Source organism: Triticum urartu, chromosome 3 (genome assembly GCF_003073215.2).
Source record: "Triticum urartu cultivar G1812 chromosome 3, Tu2.1, whole genome shotgun sequence".
In the NCBI taxonomy this organism is placed as follows: domain Eukaryota; kingdom Viridiplantae; phylum Streptophyta; class Magnoliopsida; order Poales; family Poaceae; genus Triticum; species Triticum urartu.
In genome coordinates this window covers 407,481,996-407,507,631 of record NC_053024.1, presented here as the reverse complement: position 1 = coordinate 407,507,631, position 25,636 = coordinate 407,481,996, and positions in this window count along the sequence as shown.

The following is a 25,636-nucleotide window of genomic DNA, read 5'->3' as shown; positions in this document are numbered from 1 at the left end:
GCTTCCTAATGAGGATTCCCTCTTGATAGTACGGGTACTCTACGACCAAAGAAAATAAAAGCGTGGAGGACACGTCTTCGATCTTTTCCTTCGAGAGGCAATAGCAATCCGATGTAAGCCTAAGCATCGAGAACCTGAAACATATAGCACACGATTAGACCATAAAGGGTTGTCATCATCATCCAAAACATAAAGTAGGGAAATGCCCTTTCAATCTCCCCCTTTTTGGTGGATGATGACAACAACACGATTTGCAAGAGATAAGTCAATGAAATCTAAACGGAACTCCCCCTGAATGTGTGCCCCAACAAGTACTAGCTGATAGAAAGCATGGGCACACTTTCAGGACTAGACTCCCCCTAGATTTTATAGACTCATCACTCTGAGCTCAAAAGGATAGACAATAAAATACTTAGAGGCAATAATAACGATAATGACCTACGAACGGAAAGGTAAACGGAGTAACAAGTCTCACACACAGCATGGAACGAAACAGGTCCACAACCAAACACAAAACACGAGAAAAACCCAAGAAAATCCCTGAGACCTATAGAACCTCTCCCCCTTTGGCATCAAGACACCAAAAAGGAAAAGAGCGAAGCTAGCGACCCAAAGCTCAGGCGTCCTCCTCTGACTCCTCGGTTGCATCTGGATCTTCATCATCAGAGTCGTCATCGTCGTCGTGATCAGATTCTTCCATGGCATTGTCAGCTGCTGCAAACGAGGATGATGGCTGGGGAGGGGCTTCATCATCAGTCCAGGTGCTATGGGTAGAGATCCAACGCTCCTCTGGGGTGATGCTCTTCTCAGAGCCACTCTGAACCTGCATGTTGAGGTGCTTCATCATTGCAATTTGGCGACGCCGTTCAAGCTTCTCATTGACATGTGCCTCATACATCTTCTTCTAGATGTCAGCCTAGAGACAAAAGGTCTTCTTCACCTTGGCAGTAAGTTTGGCCACCCATGAAGGCTAGGCCCCTGGCTCCAGCTCAAAGTCCTCATCGTCAGAAGTAGCATAGACATCCTCAGGAGCATGTTCAGGGAAGCGAGGCTCGGCATGCTTCTTCTTCTTAAGGAGCTTGACCTCATGAACAGTGAGGTTGTCTGGAGAAGTGAGCAGCTCTCCAGGACGACGAACAGCCCACACAGAGTTCAGAAAGCACATGACAAACGGAGTGTAGATTGGGACTTTACGGTAGATGACCATGTTGTACATCTCATGCCACAGCCAATTTGACACATCAAACGTTGCCCCTGTCCCCACCATGGTCTTCATAGCAACCATCAAATCAACCAGATAGCCATGAACCTCATCTTGATTGCCCACCTTGGGCAAGAGCACATTGCGGAACACTCGGTGCATGATGTCATAGACCTTCTCCAAATCCTTGGATTCTCCAATAATCCCACGGCGCCGAATGTACAGAGGGGCAAGCTTCTCCTTAGGCATGGACTCAAGAAAATCATGAGGGCGAATGCCACCCCTTCCTTCCAGACCGGTATCCTCATACCCAATAGCATTGCAGAAAGCCCTCCAGGGAACGTGAAACAATTCATCGCAACACATGAAGGTGAGAGTGCGCGCATCATCTTCCCCAAAATGAACCGTGGCATAGAACTGATGGATGAGTTGAACATCAAAGTCACAGTTGACTGACATGATCTTGACAAGATCAAACTCCTCGCAGAGAGCTAACGCCTCACCAAAATACTCCATGTTGTTTCTCCAATGATCAAAATCAATTGTCCACTGCTTGGCATATCTATTCTTGTTGTGCTCAAAGAGTTCATGAACAATCCACACTTGCATCTCATTCCGGAACTGAACAGTGGTCCAACGGGGAGCAATGGGAACCTCATACGGATTCTTTGAGCGGAAGGCTTCCTAATCCTTGGCTTTCCAACGATGCAACGACATAACCACACGTTGCTTAGCAGCTGCAGACTTTTCACGGCGAGTGGGCTTGGTGGGAATCACAACTTCTTCTTCATCATCAGACACAACCGGGCGCAAGGTCCTTCGTGCCCTCTTCTTGGTCTTGCGAGGAGCAGAGCGAGAACTAGAGCCACCTGAACACACACACGAAAAGAACACACAAAAACCCAACAAGGATGAGAGGATTGCACCCACTAGCAGAAAAGGAACAAGTTGCAACAACAGAGAAGATAGAACAATGCTTAGTGGTTGATATACTCCGGTTGTATCGGATCTTCCGCCGGTAGTACCGCTCCAGCGGTTGTACCGCCCGTAGGGGCGGTAGAACCGCTGACAGTGGCACTACCAGGGAAGATAGATCTAACCGAGGCATACAAATCACACAAGTAATATTCTGAATTCTAAGTGCTGCATACAAGACAGGAGGCTAACAAAGAACTCTTCTAAGCCATAGATCGAACACTAAACGCGGAAAGATAAGTAAAGCCCTAGACAAGGAAGAACCCTAAAAAAATCTAGAGGCAAAGAACACGAGGCATTACCACCATCCATGGGAAGAGATCGGGAGGCCTCCACGGAGAGAATCCACGGAGAGCTAAGGATCCGAAGCGCGAGACGCACTCCGGGGCAGGGGTAGAGATGGCCGGCGGCTAGGGCAAAAAAAAGAGGAACGAGGACGAAGGGAAAAAGACAACCCTTCAGCCCCGTCGAGTATATATAGTCCCGTACACACGCCCCGGTAGAACCGCTTAGGGGAGCGGTTGTACCGCTCGTCTGGTACAGACCGGTGGATGGAGGCGGTACTTCCGGTGCCTGGGAGGCAGCGGTAGTATCGCACGGCATCAACCGGTAGTACCGGACGTGGGTTACCATGGGTTTGTGCGGTGAAACCGCCCAAGCACCGAACGGAGACCCTTGGGACGGCACAACCCGGTACCAACGGTAGAACCGCTCGTGGTACCGGTTGTACCGCCCGACCACCTAAGCCCAAGCCAAGATCAAAAGAGTGCAATCCGAAGGGAGGAAGAAGGGGCACAAAACAGGAGAGAAACAACACCCTAGGAGAACCTAACACAAAGAGCAAAGAGAGAAAGAGAGAAAACAACACGAGAACAACAAGGCTAACTCCAACCTCCCAAAGAGAGGACGGTGGCCGAGGCCACCTATGTTTGAGTCAATTGGTATGGCACCACAAAGGATTATCCTTGGGTCCATGACCAAAACTCATCTTTGAAGCACAAGTACCATCAAATATGGCTAATGTGAAAGACACAATCAATTTATGCATAATGGGGGGAGGGAGAGTTCATTGAGAGAACAACACTCCCCCTATGTCCATGCCTACACCTAAACTAGACAACAAATTGAGCGTGGTAGGGTGTGCAAGGGTTCAAGCCACATTGCTCGAATCAATGATATTTAGCTCATGCCTTAACTCGCAAAATCTTGCTTCATCTAAGGGCTTCGTGAAAATATCTGCAAGGTTGTCATGAGTGTTGACATAGTTGAGCTCGATCTCTCCTCGTCTAATGTGATCTCGGATGAAGTGATACCGGATCTCAATATGCTTCGTCTTGAAATGTTGCACCGGATTGAGAGAGATCTTGATGGCACTTTCATTGTCACACCAAAGAGGCACTTTGTCACAAGTGACACCGTAATCCTTTAAAGTTTGCCTCATCCATAGGAGTTGAGCACAACAACTACCGGCGGCAACATACTCCGCCTCAGTGGACGAGAGAGACACACAACTTTGCTTTTTGGAAGACCAACTTACCAAAGAGCAACCAAGGAATTGGCACCCTCTGGAAGTGGACTTCCTATCCACTTTGTCTCCCGCCCAATCGGAATCCGAGTACCCTACAAGCTTGAAGTTTGATCCTCTAAGGTACCATAGGCCAAAGTTTGGGGTATGAGCCAAATATCGAAAGATTCGTTTGACCGCCACATAGTGACTTTCCTTAGGTGCGGCTTGAAACCGTGCACAAATTCCCACACTCAACATGATGTCCGGTCTAGATGCACAAAGGTAAAGCAAGGATCCAATCATGGAACGATATACCTTTTGATCCACCACTTTACCATTGGGATCTAAGTCAAGTTGGCACTTGGTGGGCATTGGAGTGGAAGCCGGCTTGACGTCACTTAGCTTGAATCTCTTGAGCATGTCTTGAGTGTATTTGGATTGATTGATGAAGGTTCCTTCTCTTCTTTGCTTCACTTCGAACCCTAGAAATAACTTCAACTCTCCCATGGAGGACATCTCGAACTTTGAGGTCATGAGAGCGGCAAATTCCTCATTGAAAGCTTTGTTAGGAGAACCAAAGATAATATCATCAACATATAATTGGCACACAAACAACTCCCCTTTGACCTTCTTAGTAAAAAGAGTGGGGTCGATTAGCCCAACTTCAAAACCACGGTCTTGTAACAACTCAGTAAGGTGGTCATACCATGCACGTGGGGCTTGTTTAAGGCCATAGGGCGCCTTATCGAGTTGATACACATGATCGAGAAAGTAGGGATCCTTGAACCCGGGGGGTTGCTTGATGTAAACCAATTCATTAATGGGACCATTAAGAAAAGCACTCTTCACATCCATTTGTTGTAACTTAAAATTATGATGAGAAGCATATGCAATTAACATGCGAATGGATTCAAGACGAGCAACGGGAGCAAAGGTTTCACCGTAGTCGATACCCTCGACTTGGGAGTAGCCTTGTGCTACCAAACGAGCCTTGTTGCGAATGATAATCCCATGGGCATCTTGCTTGTTCTTGAATATCCACTTGGTTCCAATGACATTGTGGTTCCCCGTTGGCCTTGGCACCAATCTCCACACTTTGTTGCGCTCGAAGTTGTCGAGTTCTTCATGCATGGCATTGAGCCAATCCGGATCTTCTAGCGCCTCATAGACCTTGTGGGGTTCCACACAAGAGACAAACGCGTGATGCTCACAATAATTTTCTAATTGTCTACGAGTGCTTACCCCCTTTCTTAAGCTTCCAAGCACATTCGTCATGAGATGATCCTTGGTGGGGAGCTTGGATGCAATCTTGGCGGCACGACGCTCTAATTCCTCCTCGGTGGTGAGTTGAGGAGCGGTTACTTGATCATCTTGAGCGCCGTCATGAACTTGTTCTTGATCTTGAACTTGCTCGGGGGAGAGAACTTGACCTTGGGCATCACTTGGTGTGTCAACACTGTCTTGAGTATGATCTTGCCCTTGGTCTTGTTCATGAGGTTGAGGGCCTTCACTTTGTTCTTCGGAAGCGTGTGGGCCTTGGGTTGGTGATGGCTCCACTTGAGTGGAGCATTGTCCTTCTCCTTCAGCCACAAGGGGTTCCTCAATGGGTAGGATAAAACCAACACCCATTCTTCTTATGGCTTGAGGAGGAATTTCATCACCTACATCACAAGTGCCACTTTGCTCCACTTGGAAGCCGTTATTCTCATCAAACTCCACGTTACACGTCTCCTCAATAAGTCCTGTGGATTTATTGAGGACACGGTAAGCATGAGAGTTTGTAGCATAACCAACAAATATGCCCTCATGAGCTCTAGCCTCAAATTTAGACAACCGAACACCTTTCTTGAGAATGAAACACTTACACCCGAATACCCGGAAGTACTTAAGGTTGGGCTTGTTACCGGTGAGTATCTCATATGGAGTCTTGTTCAAGCCCTTGCGGAGGTAGAGCCGATTGGATGCATGACACGCGGTGTTGATGGCTTCGGCCCAAAAGTTGTACGGAGACTTGAACTCCGCCATCATGGTCCTTGCCGCATCCATCAACGTCTGGTTCTTCCTTTCCGCAACACCATTTTGTTGAGGGGTGTATGGTGCGGAATATTGATGCTTGATTCCCTCATCACTAAGAAATTCATCCAAGGTGTAGTTCTTGAACTCGGTGCCGTTGTCACTTCTTATTGTCAAGATCTTTGCATTGTGTTGACGTTGTGCTTCATTTGCAAAGTCAATGGCGGTTTGTTGGGTCTCGCTCTTCCTCTTGAAGAAATACACCCACGTGTACCTTGAGTAGTCATCCACAATCACCAAGCAATACTTCCTACCTCCAAGACTATCGAAGGATGGAGGCCCAAAGAGATCCATGTGAAGGAGCTCCAAAGGCCTCTTTGAATAAATGATAGTCGTGGGAGGGTGAGCCTTCTCATGTAGCTTTCCTTCGATACAGGCACTGCAAGCACGATCTTTAGCAAAACTAACATTCGTTAGTCCACGGACATGGTCCCCCTTGAGGAGACTTTGCAAAGATCTCATATTGACATGGGCTAAACGGCGATGCCAAAGCCATCCCACATCAACTTTAGCCATTAGGCATGTCGCGGTCTTAGTGGGTCGCTCCGAAAAGTTAATCACATATAGACCGTTCTCGACATGCCCAACAAAGGCTACTTTAAGAGTCTTGCTCCACAAGAGGGCCACGGTATCGATATCAAAGAAAGTGGCAAAGCCCATGATTGCAAGTTGACGAACGAAAAGTAAATTGTATGCAAGGGACTCAACAAGCATGACCTTCTCGATCGTGAGATCATGAGAGATGACCACCTTGCCAAGTCCCAATACCTTAGAAGATGAGGCGTCACCCCACTCGACATCGGTGTGCATAGATGGAACCTTGTGCACGTCCACCACCAAGTCCTTGCTTCCGGTCATATGATTTGTAGCTCCGCTATCAAGCAACCATGATCCACCACCGGAAGAAAACACCTACAAGATATCAATGCTTGGTTTTAGGTACCCATTTTGTAATGGGTCCATTGATGTTAGTAACAAGGGTCTTAGGAACCCAAATAGACCATTCAATGTATTCATGAAGAGAACCAACAAATTTGGCATAAACATGTCCATCACTAGCACGGCATAACACATAAGAAGGATTAAAATCGCCGGCTTTGTTGGGAGGGGTGACATTGCCCTTCTTGACATTGTTCTTCTTCTTCTCCTCAGGGGCACTCTCTCCCTCCCTCACAAAGGTTTGCATGAGAGGAGGAGGTCGTTTGTTCTTGTCATTCTTCTTCTTGTTCTTGGAGTCGGGCACGTACCCAACCCCTTCCTTGGCCACAACTCCCTTTTGGTTGATCAAGAGATCGTTGAGGTTCTTCTTGCCTTGTATGCAAGTCGCAAGACCTCTCTCAAGTTGCTCCTTCAACTTAGCATTTTCCTCAACAAGATGTATATGCTCACAACACGGGTTAGTAGCATTTGCATTATCAATTAAAACCATATGAGGAAAAGTTGCTTTCTCCTTAGTTAGCTTTACTTGGAGTTGATCACAAGACTCCTTGAGACTAGCGTGAATACCCTTCAAGGCCTTGTGGGCCTTGTCAAGTATATCAAACTCCTCTTTGAGTCTAGCAAGATCAACCCCGAGTTTGGCCTTCTCGGAATTTAGCACACGAGAAACAATGAGGTCATGATCATAATCTTTCTTTAACTTAGCATGATCAACGTTGTGTGACTCCTCAAGAGCCAAACGAAGACCACGCTCTTCCTCAAGAGCATCGGAAAGATCCGAGATCTCATCGGCATAGTCAGGACTATGCCCTTCCATCTTAGAGATGGTGTCCTCGTGAGCCTCGATCATGTCATTGGCTTCACCAAGTTGTTCCAAGAGAGCAACAAAGTGCTTCTTGGATTTTCCCTTGAGTTTGCCCATAAAGGCCTCAAACTCGTTAGCCTCCACATTAGCTCCCTCAAGTTCATTAATGCAATCCGTCGGGGAAGGATGATTAATGATGGTAGTTTTGATGTTGGAGGTTACCTTGTTGGTGGCTTTAGCCATGAGGCACTTGGCGGTGATGCTCTCGTTGGGTGAGTCGAAGAGAGACACCCGTGACGTTGTTGCAATGGCAACGGAGGCCATGGCAACCGACTCATCATCTTCATCATCGTCATCATCCTCATTGTACTCTTCTTGCACAACCAAAGCCTTGGGAGGAGTCTTCTTGGAGAAGTTGTTCTTGTTGGGGAACGACTTGGCCTTGTCCTTTCGGATGAGCTTGCCACCATTGTCTTCCCTCTTCTCATACGGGCATTCCGCAACGAAATGACTCACATTTCCGCAATTGTAGCAAGTCCTTACACGTTGCTTGCCCCTTGTACCACTCGAGTTGTTTTTGCTAAAGTTTGGCCTCGAGTTTTTCTTGCTCCAAAATTGCCTTGAAGCAAGTGCCATGTGTTCATGATATGCATACTTCGTATCTTCGGGGTTGCTCTCCTCTTCTTCCTCTTCTTTGTCTTCCACGATGAGCTTGGCCTTCAATGCAAGGTTAGGCTTCTTTGCCCGTTGAGAACGGAGCACCGCATTGTCGGCGGTCTTGTCCAAAATGTTCATGGCCACAAACTCATCCAACACTTCGCTTGAGGTCAAAGTGTGGAAGTCCGGTCTTTGACGAATGACGGAGGACATGGCCTTGTGATAGGGAATCATTGCCTTGAGGAATTTGCGCTTGATCCAATTGTCATCCGTGTCCTTGCTCCCGTGATCTCGTAGTGAGACCGCGAGTTTGGTTACTCTCCGATAGAGCTCACGAGGTTCTTCATCTTCCTTCATTGCAAACTCATCGGCCTCATCTTGTACCACTTCATAGTTGGAGCGTTGAATGCTTGCGCTTCCCCGGTAGAGAGACACGACACAATGCCATGAATCTTTGGCCAAGGCGAAAGGATGAAGATGAGGTAGGTCTTCGGGTGGAATTGCATCTTGAATGATTAAGAGAGCATTCTCATTGAATTGATTGTCCGCGGCTTCTCAAGGAGTGAAGTTGCTTGGATCATGTGGATAGAAACCTTCTTCAATGATTCTCCAAAGGTTAGTGTTCACATGATTTAAATGACGTTTAAAGCGGTAAACCCAAGAATCAAAATCCTCATTTTTCACAATCTTAGGGGGAGGACCGGCATGATTCAAATGAGTGGAAGGAACCGGTCCACCATAAACAAGTGGTGGTTCCACATGGGCAAAGATGCCGGTGCCATTCTTGCCACTAGAAGAAGGAGCCTTTTCACTACTAGCTTCCCCCTTGTCGGGGATAGCATCCGTCACCTTGTTGGCGGGATCACCCACTTTCAACGGTGCGGTGGATAGTTTAAGCCCCTCAAGAAATTTAGTAAACATGCTTTCGACTTCGGTCGTCATGGAGGTTTTCAATGTCTCCAAGGCCACATTAAACTCCTCACGAGAGACCGAAGTTCCCCCATCTCCCGTAGACGAGATCGGATTCACACCATAGTGTTCCTCCACACCGTCTACGGTATCAACCATACTCTTTGGACGGTAAAGTCCTTAATAAAGAGACGAGGCTCTGATACCAATTGAAAGGATCGATATGGTTGACTAGAGGGGGGGTGAATAGGCAACTAACAATTTTTAGCTTTTCTTTAACAATTTAAACTTTGCATCAAAGTAGGTTGTCTAGATATGCAACTAGGTGAGCAACCTATATGATGCAACGAGGATAGGTACACAAGCAAGCAAGAGATATGAAACAAGTAAGCTTGCTCAAATAAAGGCACGAGATAACCAAGAGTGGAGACGGTGGAGACGAGGATGTGTTGCCGAAGTTCCTTCCCTTTGAGAGGAAGTACATCTCCGTTGGAGTGGTGTGGAGGCACAATGCTCCCCAAGAAGCCACTAGGGCCACCGTATTCTCCTCACGCCCTCACACAATGCGAGATGCCGTGATTCCACTATTGGTGCCCTTGAAGGCGGCGACCGAACCTTTACAAACAAGGTTGGGGCTCTCTCCACAACTTAATTGGAGGCTCCCAACAAAAACCACGAAGCTTCACCACAATGGAATATGGCTCCGAGGTGACCTCAACCGTCTAGGGTGCTCAAACACCCAAGAGTAACAAAATCCACACAAGAAAGTATGGGGGAAGCAAATATCCTTTGGTGGAAGTGTAGATCTAGGTCTCCTCCTTCAATCCCTAGCAAATCAACAAGTTTGAGTGGCTAGAGAGAGAGAGAGATTGGGCAAGAGAGCTTGAAGGGCACTAATGGTGGAGTGAGAGAGGTCAAAGGTAGGAGTGGTAGGTGGGAGAAGCCCCCTTAAATAGTCACCCCACATTTCCAACTGTTACTGCGTTTTTTGCACTGCAGCGGTACAACCGGTCCTCGTCCCGGTACAACCGGGACTCATGGTGTAACTGCAGAACCCTACCAAGCGGTACAACCGGACAGGCGGGCGGTAGTACCGGCTAAGAAAAATAACCGGACTAACCGCCTGGCTACCGCACAACCACCGCATCAAAACAGGAGCTTGACCGGTACTTGGGCGGTGCCTGGCCGGAACAACCGCATGGCCTTGAGCTCTTGGGCGGCTAAGTACTGAGCGGAAGAACCTCTTGGACCACCGGTGGTACCGGTCATCGTGGAACGACCGCACCAACCGGGCCACTACCGCCCAAGAACCGCATCAAACCAGAAGCGAGAGCGGTACTTGAGCGGTGCATGGACGGAACCACTGCCCCAGCTGTTGCAGAGCATGGTGGTGGTACCACCGCCCGGAGGCAGCGGTACAACCGCTCGAGCAAAGCTGGTGAGCAACAAGACCCAGCGGTACAACCGCTCCAGAGAGCGGTACAACCGCTGGGCAGAAACAGTGAGCCAAAAAGAGGGGAAGAGGCAAGGAAAACTCTCTCTCCCACACACACCTGAGGAAGGCAAAGAGAGGGTGAGAAAAGTGTACGTGAACTGATTCCCCCAGAGCTTCCTAATGAGGATTCCCTCTTGATAGTACGGGTACTCTACGACCAAAGAAAATAAAAGCGTGGAGGACATGTCTTCGATCTTTTCCTTCGAGAGGCAATAGCAAACCGATGTAAGCCTAAGCATCGAGAACCTGAAACATATAGCACACGATTAGACCATAAAGGGTTGTCATCATCATCCAAAACATAAAGTAGGGAAATGCCCTTTCAGTTGGGTACACCTTCTATCACAGATCCGAAGGCAAGATATTCATTGCTGAGAATGGATCCTTTCTAGAGAAGGAGTTTCTCTTGAAAGAAGTGAGTGGGAGGAAAGTGGAACTTGATAAGGTAATTTTACCTTCTCCCTTATTGGAAAGTAGTTCATCACAGAAATCGGTTCCTGTGACTACTACACCAATTAGTGAGGAAGCTAATGATGATGATCATGTAACTTCAAATCAAGTTACTACCGAACCTCATAGGTAAACCGGAGTGAGATCCGCACCAGAGTGGTATGGTAATCATGTTCTGGAGGTCATGTTACTTGACCATGATGAACCTACGAACTATGAGGAAGCGATGATGAGTCCAGATTCCACGAAATGGCTTGAGGCCATGAAATCTGAGATGAGATCCATGTATAAGAACAAAGTATGGACTTTGATTGACTTGCCCAAAGATCGGCGAGCCATTGAGATTAAATGGATCTTCAAGAGGAAGACGAACGTTGATAGTAGTGTTACTATCTACAAAGCTAGAATTGTCGCAAAAGGTTTCGACAAGTTCAAGGTGTTGACCACGATGAGAGTTTCTCACTCGTATCTATGCTTAAGTCTGTCCGAATCATGTTAGCAATTGCCACATTTTATGAAATCTGGCAAACGGATAAACAAAACTGCATTCCTTAATGGATTTATTAAAGAAGAGTTGTATATGATGCAACCAGAAGGTTTTGTTAATCCTAAAGGTGCTAACAAAATATGCAAGCTCCAACGATCCATCTATGGACTCGTGCAAGCATCTCGGAGTTGGAATATACACTTTGATAAGTTGATCAAAGCATATAGTTTTATACAGACTTGCGGTGAAGCCTGTATTTACAAGAAAGTGAGTGGGAGCACTACATCATTTCTAATAAGTATATGTGAATGACATATTGTTGATCGGAGATAATGTAGAATTATTCTGCAAAGCATAAAGGAGTGTTTGAAAGGAGTTTTTCAAAGAAAGACCTCGGTGAAGCTGCTTACATATTAAGCATCAAGATCTATAGAGATAGATCAAGACGCTTGATAAGTTTTTCAATGAGTACATACCTTGACAAGATTTTGAAGTAGTTCAAAATGGAACAGTCAAAGAAAGAGTTCTTGCCTGTGTTACAAGGTATGAAACTGAGTAAGACTCAAAGCCCGACCACGGCAGAAGATAGAAAGAGAATGAAAGTCATTCCCTATGCCTTGGCCATAGGTTCTATAAAATATGCCATGCTGTTACCACATCTATTGTATACCCTACACTGTTTTTGGCAAGGGAGTACAATAGTGATCTAGGAGTAGATCACTGGACAACGGTCAAAATTATCCTTAATGGAATAAGGATATGTTTCTCGATTATGGAGGTGACAAAAAGGTTCGTCGTAAAGGGTTACGTCGATGCAAATTTTGACACTGATCCAGATGACTCTAAATCTCAATCTGGATACATATTGAAAGTGGGAGCAATTAGCTAGAGTAGCTCCGTGCAGAGCATTGTTGACATAGAAATTTGCAAAATACTTACGGATCTGAATGTGGCAGACCCGTTGACTAAACTTCTCTCACAAGCAAAACATGATCACACCTTAGTACTCTTTGGGCGTTAATCACATAGCGATGTGAACTAGATTATTGAATCTAGTAAACCCTTTGGGTGTTGGTCACATGACAATGTGAACTATGGGTGTTAATCAGATGGTGATGTGAACTATTGATGTTAAATCACATGGCGATGTGAACTTGATTATTGACTCTAGTGCAAGTGGGAGACTGAAAGGAAATATGCCCTAGAGGCAATAATAAAGTTATTATTTATTTCCTTATTTCATGATAAATGTTTATTATTCATGCTAGAATTGTATTAACCGGAAACATAATACATGTGTGAATACATAGACAAACAGAGTGTCACTAGTATGCCTCTACTTGACTAGCTCGTTGAATCAAAGATGGTTAAGTTTCCTAGCCATAGACATGAGTTGTCATTTGATTAATGGGGTCACATCATTAGAGAATGATGTGATTGATTTGACCCATTCCGTTAGCATAGCACTTGATCATTTAGTTTGTTGCTATTGCTTTCTTCATGACTTATACATGTTCCTATGACTATGAGATTATGCAACTCCCGTTTACCGGAGGAACACTTTGTGTGCTACCAAACGTCACAACATAACTGGGTGATTATAAAGGTGCTCTAAAGGTGTCTCCAAAGGTACTTGTTGGGTTGGCGTATTTCGAGATTAGGATTTGTCACTCCGATTGTCGGAGAGGTATCTCTGGGCCCTCTCGGTAATGCACATCACTTAAAGCCTTGCAAGCATTGCAACTAATGAGTTAGTTGCGGGATGATGTATTACGGAACGAGTAAAGAGACTTGCCGGTAACGAGATTGAACTAGGTATTGAGATACCGACGATCGAATATCGGGCAAGTAACATACCGATGACAAAGGGAACAACGTATGTTGTTATGCGGTCTGACTGATAAAGATCTTCGTAGAAAATGTAGGAGCCAATATGAGCATCCAGGTTCCGCTATTGGTTATTGACCAGAGACATGTCTCGGTCATGTCTACATTGTTCTCGAACCCGTAGGGTCCGCACGCTTAACGTTACGATGACAGTTTCATTATGAGTTTATATATTTTGATGTACCAAAGGTTGTTCGGAGTCCCGGATATGATCACGGACATGACGAGGAGTCTCGAAATGGTCGAGATATTGGAAGCCTATGTTTGGACATCGGAAGTGTTCCGGGTGAAATCGGCATTTCACCGGAGTACCGGGAGGTTACCGGAACCCCCTGGTAACCTAATGGGCCTTAATGGGCTAGTGGAGGAAGTGGAGAGGAGGCCAAGGGGTAGCCGCGCGCCCCTTCCCCCCCAGTCCGAATTGTACAAGGAGGGGGGTCGGCGCCCCCCTTTCCTTTTCCCTCTCTCTCCTTCCCCCCAAGTCCTAGTCCAACATGGAAAGGGGGGAGTCCTACTCCCACGAGGAGTAGGACTCCTCCTAGCACGCCCCTTGCCTGGCCGCACCTCCTCCCCCTTGCTCCTTTATATACAAGGGCAGGGGGCACCCCAGAGACAACAGTTGATCATTGATTTCTTAGCCGTGTGCGGTGCCCCCCTCCATCATAGTCCTCGATAATATTGTACTGGTGCTTAGGCGAAGCCCTGCGACTGTAGAACATCAAGATCGTCACCACGCCGTCGTGCTGACGGAACTCTTCCCCAACATTCTGCTGGATCGGAGTCCGGGGATCGTCATCGAGCTGAACGTGTGCTAGAACTCGGAGGTGCTGTAGTTTCGGTGCTTGATCGGTCGGGCCGTGAAGACGTACGACTACATCAACCGCGTTGTGCTAACGCTTCCGCTTTCGGTCTACGAGGGTACGTGGACTACACTCTCCCCTCTCGTTGCTATGCATCACCATGATCTTGCGTGTGCGTAGGATTTTTTTTTGAAATTACTACGTTCCCCAACAGCCACCCTATTCATAATGAGGAAAAATTCGTTACTATTATATCCTTAAGTTATTTCCGTTTTCATTAAAGGGTGATGCTAAAATATGGTTTAATTCTCTTGATCCTGGTAGTGTGCGTAGTCCCCAGGATATGATTTATTAGTTCTCTGCTAAATATTTTCCCGCTCATAAGAAAGAAGCTGCCTTAAGGGAAATATATAATTTTGTGAAAATTGAAGAAGAGAGTCTCCCACAAGCTTGGGGGAGGCTTCTCCGATTACTTAATGCTTTGCCTGATCATCCTCTCAAGAAAAATGAAATACTTGATATCTTTTATAATGGACTAACCGATGCTTCCAGAGACCACCTGGATAGTTGTGCTAGTTGTGTTTTCAGGGAAAGAACCGTTGAGCAACCTGAATTGCTATTGAATAATATGTTGAGTAATGATAATGATTGGACACTTCCTGAACCAACTCCTAAGCCAACTCCTAAGAAAGGGGTATTCTATTTCTCAGTCCTGAAGATATGCAAGAGGCAAAGAAATCTATGAAAGAAAAGGGTATTGAAGCTGAAGATGTTAAAAATTTACCACCTATTGAAGAGATACATGGTCTTGATAACCCGACACAGGTAGTAAAGGTAAATTCTCTCTATAGATTTGATGAAGGTGATATTCCTCGTTATAAGTCTGCTAACCAATGCTTAGATGAGTTTGATAATTTTATTGTTAAACAAGAAAACTTCAATGCTTTTGTTGGTAGACAATTGAAACGTAATGCTTATATGAGTGAACAATTGAGTGATTATATGTCTAGAGTTAAAGGTGTACTTAAACTTATTAGTAAACATGCTTCTATGGTTACCACTCAAGTAGAACAAGTGCTTAAAGCTCAGAATTATTTGCTCAATGAATTAAATAATAAGAAAAGTGATAATGCTGTTAGAGTTATGACTAGAGGGGAAAAATGACTCAAGAACCTTTGTATCATGAGGGCCACCCTAAGAGAATTGAGCAAGATTCTCAGAGAACTAATGTTGATGCACCTAGTTCTTCTAAGAAGAAGAAAAAGAAAAATGATAGGACTTTGCATGCTCCTAGTGAACCTGTTGGTGACACGCCTGAGAATCTCAATGATATTTCTATTTCTCATGCTGAAACACAATCTGGTAATGAACATGAACCTAGTGATAATGTTAATGATGATGTTCATGTTGATGCTCAACCTAGCAATAACAATGATGTAGAGATTGAACCTGTTGTTGATCCTGATAACCCACAATCAAAGAATCAACGTTATGATAAGAGAGACTTCGTTGCTAGGAAGCACGGTAAAGAAAGAGAACCATGGGTTCAGAAACCCATGCCTTTTCCTCCTAAACCATCCAAGAAAAAGGATGATGAGGATTTTGAGCGCTTTGCTGAAATGATTAGACCTATCTTTCTGCGTATGTGTTTGACTGATATGCTTAAAATGAATCCTTATGCTAAGTATATGAAAGATATTGTCACAAATAAAAGAAAGATAGCAGAAGCTGAAATTTCCACCATGCTTGCTAATTATACTTTGAAGGGTGGAATACCTAATAAACTAGGAGATCCAGGATTACCAACTATACCATGCTCCATTAAGAGAAACTATGTTAAAACTGCTTTATGTGATCTTGGAGCCGGTGTTAGTGTTATGCCTCTCTCTTTATATCGTAGACTTGATTTGAATGAGTTGACACCTACTGAAATATCTTTGCAAATGGCTGATAAATCAACTACTATACCTGTCGGTATTTGTGAGGATGTGCCTGTTGTGGTTGCAAACGTTACTATTTTAACGGACTTTGTTATTCTTGATATTCTTGAGGACGATAGTATGTCTATTATTCTTGGTAGACCCTTTTTGAATACTGCAGGGGCTGTTATTGATTGCAACAAAGGCAATGTCACTTTTCATATGTTAATGGTAATGAGCATACGATACACTTCCCGAGGAGACAACCTCAAGTCCACAGTATTAATTCTATTGGAAAAACTTCAACGATTACTATTGGAGGTTTTGAATTCCCTCTTCCTACTGTCAAGAAGAAATATGATATTATTATTGTTGGGGACATGCATATTCCCGTTGAGGTAACCAAGTGTTATTCGAAAATTCTCCAGTTTCATGTTATTCGGAAAGAGTTTGTTAACAAGACTTGATCAACCTTGTTAGTGGATTTCTTTTGATGAGCATGAGATGGATGAAGTTAGAAAGCACAAATCTGTGTACCCTCTTTTTACTTTCTGTTATTTAGATTAAATAAAGCAAAAATAGTATTATTTTTTTGTCTGTTTTCTTAATTATCCTTGCAATAAAAAATACCCCGAAAATAAAAGTTCTCCAAATGTCCTGAAAATTTTAGATGATTTTTTGTAGAATATTTAAGAATTATTGGCACTGAGAACACACCTGGGGGCCACACCACCTGGCCACGAGGGTCCAGGGCACGCCCACCCCCTGGGGCGCGCCTCCCTGCCTCGTGGACCCCACGTGGACCCCTCCACTTATTCTTGCACCCACACACTTCGTCTTCCTACAAAAAATCATCCACCAGCTCAAACCCGAGTTCTAGCTCATCTTGCTGCCATTTTCGATCTCCTATTTCAGAGCTCCATTCACAAAACCGCTTTAGGGATTGTTCTTCGGTATGTGACTCCTCCAATGGTCCAATTAGTTTTTGTTCTAGTGCTTTATTTATTGCAAATTTTTGCTGCTTAGGTGACCCTGTTCTTGAGCTTGCAGGTCAAATTTATGTGGTCAAAAGTAGTTTTAATGCATGATATGGCCTCTAGGCACTTGTAGGAGTAGTTGCTATCAATCCTGTTAAGTTTGGTTCACTTTTATTTTGAGTCACTAAAAATTTCAGAAATTTTTTAGTGAAAGAAAATGATGAAGAGATTGTTGAGGGGCTCTTCGAGCCGAAGCTCGAAGGATAAGCAAAGTGAAGAGAATAAGAAGCCCAAATATAATATCCCTCGCACTGCGGAGGTTCGGTCGTGCGAATGGCCTTGTGATGAGTTCTTGAAAGCAGCCGGGATTTATGATGACTTTTATTATTTGGCTGAGAATGCAGGCCTCATCGACTTCCTCCGTGACCAGTGCGGACAATATCTCCTCCTCACTAATATTTTCGTGCAAATTTTTTACTTTCATGCTAAGAAATCATCACCTTCAGTGGAATTTCACTTATATGATGAGGTTAAGGAGATGCCACTATATGATTTTTGTCAGGTCTATAAGATACCCTTTGCGGGCAGCATAGAGGAATCACATCGTAATGATGTGGAGGGGTTTATTGATATGATTGCTGTAGGGGAAACGAGGAAAGTTTCTGACGCAAGAATTACTAGCATACATTTTCCTGTTCTACGTTACTTTGCAATATTTGCTAGTAGATGCTTAATTGTTCGTGGGAACAGTGGAAATCTCAGTGCTCCTGATATTGTTATTTTACGCCATGCTTTGTTTCGTGATACAACTTTCAGTTTAGGCATTATTTTTGCTAAATGATTAAATCTGAACCGAACAAAGGGTCCCATCTTCGGAGGCATCTTTGCTTCGTGCCTTGCCGCACACTTTAGGATACCTATTAGGCATTATGAGAAAAAGGAAAAGTTGATGCCCCCTATGGTTTCTAGATTATAAGAGTATGGTAGCAGATGATTTTATTGTTAAAGATAAGAAGAAGATGCTTAAGTATAAATTGATTTTTGATAAAAACTACTATGAGATTATTACCTTGCCTGCGCCCTCTTTGTTTAACATATTTTCAGGCACGTACCTCGTTTTGCCGGAGGCCATTCATGCATACTGGAGCCGGACACCAGCTCCAGAGCCTGAGCCGGAGCCACCCCTTGACCCTTATCGACAGTCTGTTTATCAGTGGGATCCGGAGAAGATCGCCAACCAGTGGCACCCAGAGGACACTCCTTCGTACACCGGAGAGGGCAGCTTTGAGCCATAGCCATAGACCAACTTAGGCCAAAAGCCTAAGCTTGGAGGAGTACGCATTTCTCACCGACATTACATTCATGTTCACACACTCATGTCAGGTGTCGGTGCTCATACTTTTTCATTGTACTATCCATGCTAGTTTATTTTCTTTTCCAACATTCTTCTTGTGTGTTTGAAAAACTTTAAGAACAAAATAGTGTAGCTTTTAGCTAGTTTAATTTCCATGCTTGTAGTAGTAATAATTAAAAGAAAACCCAAAAAGATTTATGGTTCTTCTTTTGCTTGTTGGGAACTTTCCCAGGTAAATAGTTTTATTTCCTTTCTTTTCTTTGGGGTCGAGAGGAGAAGACCATGATGAAAATGTTTAGTGGCTCTCATACGAATTATTGTTGATCTAACAAAGAGCCCATATTACCTTGTCTTCTCCCTTGTATTGAATGTTTGCAGATTCCAGCTTAGTCCAATGCACGTGCGCTATTATTATTATCCACACCGTTCGGTCGTGCAAGTGAAAGGCAATAATGACGATATATGATGGACTAATTGAGATGAGAAAAGCTGGTATGAACTCGACCTATCTTGTTTTTGTAAATATGATTAGTTCATCGTTCCTGATTCAGCCTATTATGAATGAAACTTGTTTGCAATGACAATTAGAGATTATAGTTGCTCATTGATACGTCTCCGTCGTATCTACTTTTCCAAACACTTTTGCCCTTGTTTTGGACTCTAACTTGCATGATTTGAATGGAACTAACCCGGACTGACACTGTTTTCAGCAGAATTACCATGGTGTTATTTATGTGCAGAAACAAAAGTTCTCGGAATGACCTGAAACTTCACGGAACGTCTTTTCGGAAATAATAAAAAATCCTTACAAAAGATGAAGACTAGGGGCCCACACCCTAGCCACGAGGGTGGGGGCGCGTTTGCCCCCTAGGGCGCCCCCTACCTTGTGGGCCCCCCCTGGAGCTCGTCCGACCTCAACTCCAACTCTATATGTTTGGTTTCAGAGAGAAAAAAAATCAGGGAGAAAGATTCATCGCGTTTTACGATACGGAGCCACCGCCAAGCCCTAAAACCTCTCAGGAGGGCTGATCTGGAGTCCGTTCGACGCTCCGAAGAGGGGAATCTGTCGCCATCATCATCATCAACCATCCTCCATCACCAATTTCATGATGCTCACCGCCGTGCGTGAGTAATTCCATCATAGGCTTGCTAGACGGTGATGGGTTCGATGAGATTTATCATGTAATCGAGTTAGTTTTGTTAGGGTTTGATCCCTAGTATCCACTATGTTCTGAGGTTGATGTTGCTATGACTTTGCTATGCTTAATGCTTGTCACTAGGGCCCGAGTGCCATGATTTCAGATCTGAACCTATTATGTTTTCATCAATATACGAGAGTTCTTGATCCTATCTTGCAAGTCTATAGTCACCTATTATGTGTTGTGATCCGTTAACCCCGAAGTGACAATAATCGGGATACTTACCGGTGATGACCGTAGTTTGAGGAGTTCATGTATTCACTATGTGCTAATGCTTTGGTCCGGTATTCTATTAAAAGTAGGCCTTAATATCCCTTAGTTTCTGCTAGGACCCCGCTACCACGGGAGGGTAGGACAAAAGATGTCATGCAAGTTCTTTTCCATAAGGACGTATGACTATATTCGGAATACATGCCTACATTACATTGATGAATTGGAGCTAGTTCTGTGTCACCCTAGGTTATGACTGTTACATAATGAACCGCATCCGGCATAATTCTCTATCACCGATCCATTGCCTACGAGCTTTCCATATATTGTTCTTCGCTTATTTACTTTTCCGTTGCTATTGCTATCATCACTACAAAATACCAAAAACATTACTTTTGCTATCATTACCTTTTGTTACCTGATACGTCTCCAACGTATCTATAATTTTTGATTGCTCCATGCTATATTATCTACTGTTTTGGACTATATTGGGCTTTATTTTCCACTTTTATATTATTTTTGGGACTAATCTATTAACCGGAGGCCCAGCCCAGAATTGCTGTTTTTTTGCCTATTTCAGTATTTCGGAGAAACAGAATATCAAACGGAGTCCAAACGGAATAAAACCTTCGGGAACGTGATTTTCTCACCGAACGTGATCCAGGAGACTTGGACCTCCAAGGAGTCAAAGAGGCGGTCACGAGGGTGGGGGGCGCGCCCACCCTCCTAGGGCGCGCCCCCTGCCTCGTGGGCCCCTCGGTGCTCCACCGACGTACTCCTTCCTCCTATATATACCTACGTACCCCCAAACGATCAGAACATGAGCCAAAAACCTAATTCCACCGCTGCAACTTTCTGTATCCACGAGATCCCATCTTGGGGCCTGTTCCGGAGCTCCGCCGGAGAGGGCCGTCATCACGGAGGGCTTCTACATCACCATAGCCTCTCCGATGAAGTGTGAGTAGTTTACCTCAGACCTTCAGGTCCATAGTTAGTAGCTAGATGGCTTCTTCTATCTTTTTGGATCTCAATACAAAGTTCTCCCCCTCTCTCGTGGAGATCTATTCGATGTAATCTTCTTCTTTTTGTGGTGTGTTTGTTGAGACCGATGAATTGTGGGTTTATGATCAAGTCTATCTATGAATAATATTTGAATCTTGACTAAATTCTTTTATGTATGATTGGTTATCTTTGCAAGTCTCTTCGAATTATCCATTTGGTTTGGCCAACTAGATTGGTAGTTCTTGCCATGGGAGAAGTGCTTAGCTTTGGGTTCGATCTTGCGGTGTCCTTTCCCAGTGACAGAAGGGGCAGCAAGGCACGTATTGTATCGTTGCCATCGAGGATAACAAGATGGGGTTTATTTCATATTGCATGAATTTATCTCTCTACATCATGTCATCTTGCTTAAAGCGTTACTCTGTTTTTAACTTAATACTCTAGATGCATGCTGGATAGCGGTCGATGAGTAGAGTAATAGTAGTAGATGCAGAATCGTTTCGGTCTACTTGTCATGGACGTGATGCCTATATACATGATCATGCCTAGATATTCTCATAACTATGCTCAATTCTGTCAATTGCTCAACAGTAATTTGTTCACCCACCGTAGAATACTTATGCTCTTGAGAGAAGCCACTAGTGAAACCTATGGCCCCCGGGTCTATTCTCATCATATCAATCTCCATCACTTTAATCTTGCTTTGCTTTTTTACTTTGCCTTTTACTTTTCACTTTGCATCTCTATACCAAAAATACCAAAAATATTATATCTATCAGATCTCACTCTCGTAAGTGACCGTGAAGGGATTGACAACCCCTAATCACGTTGGTTGCGAGTAGCTATCGTTTTGTGCAGGTACGAGGGACTTGAGCGTGGCCTCCTACTAGATTGATACCTTGGCTCTCAAAAACTGAGGGAAATACTTATGCTACTCTGCTGCATCATCCCTTCCTCTTCGGGGAAATCCAACGCAAGCTCAAGAGATAGCAAGAAGAATTTCTGGCGCTGTTGCGAGGGAGTCTACGCAAAAAGTCAACATACCAAGTACCCATCACAATCCCTATCTCCCGCATTACATTATTTGCCATTTGCCTCTCGTTTTCCTCTCCCCCACTCCACCCTTGCCGTTTTATTCGCCCTCTCTCTCTATCCTCCCTCTCTTTCTCGATTTGCCTCTTTTTGCCCGCTTGCTTCTTGTTTGCTCGTATGGTTAGAATAGTTGTTTATTTATTACTAAACAAAGAACCTAAGATCTATGGATCCTCATCCACTTGCTAATATTTTTAAGAGGTCCAGTTATGATAAACCAATTGCTAGTGAGTTTTGTGCACTAGATTATCTTTATGAAGTTTTGCTTGAAATTCGTGAATCTGAAAAGTGTGATGAATTTCCTCATGAAGCAATTCACGATAGATCTTTGAATAGAAAGCATGATTGCAATGATTCTATTATAAATTCTATTAATGTCAATTGTGCTAATAATATGCAAAACCCTAAGCTTGGGGATTCTAGTTTTGCTATGTCCTCTACTTGTTGCAATGATCATGATTGGGGTGATTCTTCTTTTGATCTTGAAAATTTATTTAAACCCCATGATGAATATGAGATTGATTATAATGTTTGCAATAATATTGAAAGTGGGTTTGGAAGAATGTCAACTTTAGATCCCACATATTTGGAGAGTGTTCAATCTTATGAAGTTTTTTGATAAAAGTGGGTTTGGAAAGGTCATGACTTTAGTTAATGTTAATCCCACTATTTTGGAAGAGTGTCAACTTTGCATGCATGTGAATCATGTTGAAAATATTTTATGTGATAGCTATTTTGTTGAATTTTCTTATGATCCTACATGTAATTATTATGAGAGAGGAAAATATGGTGGTAGAAATTTTCATGTTACGAAATTACCTCTCGTTATGTTGAGATTGCTATTGTTTCTTTCCGCTACCTTGCATATGCTAGTTTTTGCTTACCTTGATAATTTGTTTGCCTATAAGATGCCTATTCATAGGAAGTATGTTATACTTAGATGTGTTTGTCACGTGTTTTATGATGCTCTCTTTGTGCTTCAATTCTTGTCTTTCATGTGAGCATCATTGAAATATTATGCCTAGCTATAAGGCTTTAAAGAAAAACGCTTGTTAGGAGTCAACCCAATATTTATCCTTGCTGTTATTTAATAATTTATTTATTTAGCCTCTGTTTTGGTTGTGTTTTTTGTGTTTAATTAGTGTTTGTGCCAAGTAGAACCGTTGGGAAGACTTCGGGAAAGTCTTGTTGAACTTGCTGTAAAAACAGAAACTTTAGCGCTCACGAGAACTGCTGTCATTTTTATTTGGAGAGTGATATTTAGTTAATTCTTTTTGAAGATTATTAATAGATAAATTCCTCACGTCCATAAATTTATTTTATAATTTTTGGGGTTCCAAATCTTGCGCTAGCTACAGATTACTACAGACTGTTCTGTTTTTGACAGATTCTGTTTTTCGTGTGTTGTTTGCTTATTTTGATGAATCTATGGCTAGTAAAATAGTTTATAATCCATAGAGAAGTTGGAATACAGTAGGTTTAACACCAATATAAATAAAGAATGAGTTCATTATAGTACCTTGAAGTGGTCTTTTGTTTTCTTTCTCTAACGGAGCTCACGAGAATTCTATTGAGTTTTGTGTTGTGAAGTTTTCAAGTTTTGGGTGAATTCTTTTGATGGATTATGGAACAAGGAGTGGCAAGATCCTAATCTTGGGGATTCCCATGGCACCCCCAAGATAATCCAAGGACACCAAAAAGTCAAAGCTTGGGGATGCCCCGGAAGGCATCCCCTCTTTCGTCCACTTCCATCGGTAATTTACTTGGAGCTATATTTTTATTCACCAACATGATATGTGTTTTGCTTGGAGCGTCTTGTATTATTTTTGTATTTGTGTTTTAGTATGCCACAATCATCCTTGCTGTACACACCTTTTGAGAGAGCCATACATGAATTAAAATTTGATAGAATACTCTATGTGCTTCACTTATATCTTTTGAGCTATGTAGTTATGCTCTATGTGTTTCCTTATATCTTTTGAGCTATGTAGTTATGCTCTGTGTGCTTCACTTATATCTTTTTGAGCTAAGTAATTTTTCTCTATGTGCTTCACTTAGATCTTTTAGAGCACGGTGGTGGATTTGTTTTAAAGAAACTATTGATCTCTCATGCTTCACTTAAATTATTTTGAGAGTCTCTTAATAGCATGGTAATTTGCTTAATAATAATATGATTGGTATTCAAGATTTGTGAAACTTTCTTTTGAGTGTGTTGAATACTAAGAAAAGATTGAAGCATGATAATTGTTTTGAGATATGGAGGTGATAATATTAGAGTCATGCTAGTTGAGTAGTTGTGAATTTAAAGAATACTTGTGTTAAAGTTTGTGATTCCCGTAGCATGCACGTATGGTGAACCGTTATGTGATGAAGTCGGAGCATGATTTATTTATTGATTGTCTTCCTTATGAGTGGCAGTCGGGAATGAGCGATGGTCTTTTCCTACCAATCTATCCCCCTAGGAGCATGCGCGTAATACTTTGCTTTGATAACTTCTAGATTTTTGCAATAAGTATATGAGTTCTTTATGACTAATGTTGAGTCCATGGATTATACGCACTCTCACCCTTCCACATTTGCTAGCCTCTCTAATACCGCACACCTTTTGCCGGTATCATACACCCACCATATACCTTCCTCAAAACAGCCACCATACCTACCTATTATGGCATTTCCATATCCATTCCGAGATATATTGCCATGCAACTTTCACCGTTCCGTTTATCATGACACATTCATCATTGTCATATTGCATATCCTGGTACACCGCCGGAGGCATTCATATAGAGTCATATTTTGTTCTAAGTATCGAGTTGTAATTGTTGAGTTGTAAGAAAAATAAAAGTGTGATGATCATCATTTTTAGAGCATTGTCCCAAGTGAGGAAAGAATGATGGAGACTATGATTCCCCCATAAGTTGGGATGAGACTCCGGACGAAAAATAAATAAAAGAGGCCAAAGAAGCCCAAATAAAAAGAGAAAGAAAAGAGGCCATGATAAAAAAGAAAGAGAAAAGGCCCAAAGAAAATAAATAAATAAAAATTAGAGAAAAAGAGAGAAGGGACAATGTTACTATCCTTTTACCACACTTGTGCTTCAAAGTAGCACCATGATCTTCATACTAGAGAGTCTCTCATGTTATCACTTTCATATACTAGTGGGAATCTTTTATTATAGAACTTGGCTTGTATATTCCAATGATGGGCTTCCTCAAATTGCCCTAGGTCTTCATGAGCAAGCAAGTTGGATGCACACCCACTTAGTTTATTTTGATGAGCTTTCATATACCTATAGCTCTAGTGCATCCATTGCATGGCAATCCCTACTCACTCACATTGATATCTATTGATGGGCATCCCCATAGCCCATTGATACGCCTAGTTGATGTGAGACTATCTTCTCCTTTTTGTCTTCTCCACAACCACCATTCTATTCCACCTATAGTGCTATATCCATGGCTCACGCTCATGTATTGCATGAAGATTGAAAAAGTTTTGAAAAAGTTAGAGTATGAAACAATTGCTTGGCTTGTCATCAGGGTTGTGCATGATTTAAATACTTTGTGTGGTGAAGATAGAGCATAGCCAGACTATATGATTTTGTAGGGATAACTTTCTTTGGCCATGTTATTTTGAGAAGACATAATTGCTTTGTTAGTATGCTTGAAGTATTATTATTTTTATGTCAATATAAACTTTTG